Consider the following 5,219-nt stretch of genomic DNA (forward strand, 5'->3'; position numbering starts at 1 on the left):
TGAATAAGAATGTCTTCTTGTTTGTACCCACCAAACTTCAGAAATGCTGAAAAAGATTTCTTTGAGAAGAACATGCAAAGCTTCAAGTGCTCAAGGAGAGAAGATACTTCAGTATATGTCTGATGTCCTTTAAGTTGGAGACAGTCATTTCCACTGTACTCATGCTGCAAATTACCCTGACGTGGCACAGACAAGAAAATATGTTAACCATATGTTTTCCTACATTGCCTATGAGTAAAATGTGTTCGAAAGAGTAATACAGAGTGGTAATATTATGCAGAATCGAAATGATTTAGCTGACTTCCAATAATGGAAGAAACAGTTTGCTGGCTCCTTATGACATGAAGGGCTTGGGATAATCCAAAGACATATGAGTGAATTTGTTTGGTCTCAATGTGGAAACTGGAATGATCACCTAGTTCAGTAGTATTCATGCAATGCAACCATAACTAAATAACTAGATCCATCTAAGCAGTACATCGGTGACGCAGGACCTGACCACCACCACCTCCCTGGTGTCGGCATCCTCCCACGCGTTCCATAGGTGGAAGCTGAAGCAGTCCGACACGTCCACCCACGCCATCTCCGACGCGTCGCGCTCGTACTTGGGCAGCACGCCAAACCGGGACGTCTTGCCCGCGTCCATTACCACAGGGGACCCGCCCTGTAGTATCTCGCCCAGCTTGAACACCACCTGGTGGTCGGGCACCACCACGAACCGCTCTGTGATGGCGAAGTCGTGCACCATGGTGGGCTGCTCCAGCGGGATCTCCACGTCGCCTGACTTGCCGCCGTCGGGCCGCAGGTAGGGCCGCTTGATCACATCGTAGCTGAGCGCGAACAGCTCCCCGGACGCCGGGTCAAGCTTGGGGTGCGCGATCATGCTGCCGCACCCGGCGAGCTGCCCGCCGAAGTCGTAGCGGCCGACGGTGCGGAGGTCGTCGTCGGCCGTCACGCACACCTGGTACGGCAGGTCATCCTTGGACATGGCCAGGAGATGACCGTTGAAGTAGACGAGGCCGGGGTTGGCGTCCCCCGTGCTGCGGGACGGGTCGACGAGCCCGCACAGCCCGCGGGTGTAGAACAGCACCAGGCGCGCGATCCCGGAGTGCCTGTGCAGCTCGCCGATGGCCTTGGGGAACACGGCCCGCCCCAGCGCGCGCTCCTGCCGGAGCCTGGCCGTCTCGGTGAACCGTCACGCGTACGACTTAGTCGCGCCGTCGTGGATGCGCACCGCGTGCACCATCCTGTCACCGTCAAACAGGTGGTGCCCCGCCGATGGCTCGAAGCAGGGGTTGGCCCCGTTGCGCTCGTACACGCCCGAGATGAACGGCGGGATGCAGCCCGACACTGGCAGCGACCGCACCGGCGCCTTCTTGCCGACCGACGCGAAGTTGCCGGCGATCTGCACGGCCGGGTCCGTCGACCGCGGCAGCGCGCGCGGCCGCTCCAGCAGGCCTGCGATCACGCCCGACTCGCTGCATGGTGGTTGAGGTCACGGAGGCTCCATAGCATCGGAGGGGGTAGGGCGTTTGCGGCGTTTGCGGTGGAGGTTGTTGAGGGGCGGGGATCCGTCCGCGACCCGAGGGGTTGGGGACGTCGACTATGTTGCTGTCGAGGTCGGTAATGAGCGGCGCGTTGGAGCTGCGAGAGTAGTCGCGGCCGCTGAGCTCAACAATGCGGCGCTCCCAGTGGCCACGCTCGCGGAGGAGTTTGTTGATCTCGTCGTTGAGGTCACGGAGGCGGTGCTCGCCGAGACCCTCGTTCTGGATCTCGGCGACCTTGGCACCGATCTCGCGGAGGATCTCAGAGCGCCAGCGCTCGGCGTCGGCGAGGTCGCGGCACTCGGAGGCGAGGTAGGGTCGGCGCTCTCGGGGCTTGCGCGGGGGTTCGCGGGGTGGGCGTGGTGCGTTTGCAGAGAGAAGGCACGGCAAGCGCGAGGTACGCGCAGAGGAGGCGGGCAGGGGCAGTCTACACTTAGATTTCGCGGCGGCGGCAGGCGTGCAGGGATGGGCGTTGCGGTAGCGGAGGTCGGCGGGATGCGCGGTGAACAGTCGGGCGTGCGGTGGCCGTTGCGGCAGCAGAGGTTGTGCGGCGGGATGCGTGGGGCGTGCAGTAGCGGGAGGCATTGGGTAGGGAGCGGGGGCAGTCTACACTCTCTACTTAATAGTTAGTAGAGATTTGAGAACAAGTCCCCAACAGAAGGCTTGCAGGATCCGGATTGGGTGTTGGCCATGCAGGAAGAAGAGCTCAACAACTTCAAAAAAATGAAGTATGGAGCCTGGTGCCACGTCTGAATCAAAACATTGTGGGAACCAAGTGGGTGTTCCACAACAAGCAAGATGAACACGAGGTGGTGATAAGGAACATGGCTCAACATGTGGCCAAAGGTTATGCCCAAGTCGCAGGTTTGAATTTTGAGGAGACTTTTGCTCCTGTAGCTAGGCTCGAATCAATTCACATATTATTGGCCTATGCTGCTCACTACTCGTTTAAGTTATTTCAAATGGATGTGAAGAGCACTTTCCTCAATGGGCCAATCAAGGAGGAAGTATATGTGGAACAACCCCTGGCTTCGAGGATGACAGGTATCCCGACCATGTCTACAGGCTCTCTAAGGCGCTCTATAGACTTAAGCAAGCCCCGAGAGCATGGTATAAATTCCTTAGAGATTTTCTTATTTGTAATGCTTTCACAGTTGGGAAAGCTGATCCTACTCTCTTTAGTAAGACTTGTAATGGTGATTTGTTTATATGCCAAATATATATCGATGACATAATATTTGGTTCTACTAATCAAAAGTATTGTGAAGAGTTTAGCAGGGTGATGATTCAGAAATTCGAGATGTCTATGATGGGCGAGTTGAATTACTTCCTTGGATTCCAAGTGAAGCAACTTAAGGAAGGAACCTTCATCTCCCAAATGAAGTACACTCAAGACTTGCTCAAGAGGTTTGGGATGAAGGTTGCAAAGCCTGCAAAGACACCGATGGGAACGGACGGACATTTGGATCACAACAAAGGAGGTAAGTCCATGGATCAAAAGGCATACTGGTCTATGATAGGTTCTTTGCTTTATCTTTGTGCTAGTAGTCCGGATATTATGCTTAACATATGCATGTGTGCTAGATTTCAATCTGACCCCAAGGAATGTCACCTTGTGGCCGTTAAGCAAATTCTTAGATATTTAGTTTCTAAGCCTTGCTTCGGGATCTGGTATCCAAAAGGGTCTACCTTTGACTTAATCAGATATTCAGATTTCGACTATGTCGGGTGCAAGGTTGATAAGAAGAGCACATCAGGGACTTCTCAGTTTCTGGGAAGGTCCCTGGTCTCCTGGAGCTCTAAGAAACAAACATTTGTTGCCCCATCCACCGCTGAGGCCGAGTATGTTGCCGCAGGACAGTGTTGCGCACAACTGCTCTAGATGAGGCAAACACTCCGGGACTTTGGCTACAATCTGAGCAAACTCCCACTTCTATGTGACAATGAGAGTGTAATCCGCTAGGCGGATAATCCTGTTGAACACAGCCGCACTAAGCACATAGACATCTGTCATCACTTTTTGAGAAACCACCAGCAAAGGGGAGATATCGATATTTATAATATTAGCAACGAGAACCAGCTAGCCGATATCTTCACCAAGCCTTTAGATGAGAAAAGGTTTTGCAAGTTGAGTAGTGAGTTGAATGTCTTAGATTCGCGGAACTTGGATTGATCTATAGCATACATGTGTTTTATGCCTTTGATCATGTTACTTTAAGTATTACTATATTTACTTGCTTATTTTTTGTGCTCAAGTTGTACAAGTCATCCCCAGACCTCACAAGTCCCTATGCACATGATGCACATGTTTAGGGGGAGGATGTACTACAACTTGATCCTTTGAGACTAACATGTTTGCTTGAGTACTTTTGATATAGTCTCAAAGTTGAATTGAAAGGGAAAAGGTGAACTTGGACAAAGAAAGGGCTTCCACTGCATTCTGGTATCAATGAATATTGTCTCAAGTTCTTACCTGTGTTATCGCATTGCCTTTGGTTTTACTTGAGATTTTTGTGAGGCAATGAGGTTAAAGGGCCAAATAGTTCTCCTGTTTTGGTGCTTAATGCCAAAGGGGGAGAAATTAAGGCCAAAGCAACTGGATCAGCCAACCACTTGTGAATTTCAAAATATTAGAGTTAGAACTCTTGGTAGTTGATCACCCTCTTATTGCAAAAATTGTTCTCTTATGGGGGAGAAATTTGACTATGGGAAAAAGGGGGAGTTTTTGTTATTTGATCAAAATTACTTGTGAAAGATTTCTTGATTTGCCAAAACAAGTGTTTTTAACATAGAGATAGGAAAATAAATTTGATTTGAGAAAATAAACCAAGTGGTGGCAAAAGTGATCCAAATATGCCAAATCCTATGTGAGATGAATTGATTTTCAATTTGCACTCTTTAGCTCATCTTTGAAAATGTTGTTGCATTTCTAGTTACTTTTGATGTGTTGGCATAAATCACCAAAAAGGGGGAGATTGAAAAGGAAATGTGGCCTTTGGTCATTTCTATAAATGTTTTGGTGATTAGATGCTCAACACTTATTGTTTTGTGCTAAGTGTCAAAGAGATGCAAATGGAAATACAAGGTATGAGTCTAACCTTAGTAAATTGTTTTTGATACTGACATATTCTACTAAGTGCTAGGAACCTTGTCAAATCAAAAGAGATTGGATTGGAGAAGTTTGGCTGTGCCCAGCCAAACTTGTGACACCCCAGTGTCACCTAGGGTTTCTTCTTTAAGCTAACTTAAACCATTATCACATGTGAACCAAATAGAGGCATGAACATCAAAAATTAATAACAAAGGTTTAAAGTGAGCCTTTTTCATCCTAAGAAACTCTCCTTAATCATGTCATGAACCTCAAGGTAAGAAGAACTCTCAAACCCTAATTAATCCTAAGTGAACCATTAAGCACATAAAAGGGAATTTGGGAAAAGACTTGGGAAAAATACAAAATTTTTGGTATGAACCAAATAACAAAGTTTTAATACACTAAATGACCACAAAATATAGTTAGAAAGTTTTGCCATTTGGTTTTTCCAAAATCCCCAAATCAACCCTTGAACCAAGGTCCCATGGGGAAATTCATAATTCTGAATTCTGAATTTCAGAACCCCTTTTCAAGATCAAATGTGTTCCCTGTTTTCCAAAACTCGAAACCAAAAAGTCCAAATA

General features: G+C 48.5%; 1 pseudogene; it reads right to left on the bottom strand.

Moving 5' to 3' along the window:
- Nucleotides 1-457: 457 nt before the first annotated feature.
- On the bottom strand, nucleotides 458-2,129 carry LOC103631037 (9-cis-epoxycarotenoid dioxygenase NCED5, chloroplastic-like; annotated as a pseudogene).
- Between the last annotated feature and the right edge of the window lie 3,090 nt (nucleotides 2,130-5,219).

This window comes from Zea mays, chromosome 6, assembly GCF_902167145.1.
Source record: "Zea mays cultivar B73 chromosome 6, Zm-B73-REFERENCE-NAM-5.0, whole genome shotgun sequence".
In the NCBI taxonomy this organism is placed as follows: Eukaryota; Viridiplantae; Streptophyta; class Magnoliopsida; order Poales; family Poaceae; genus Zea; species Zea mays.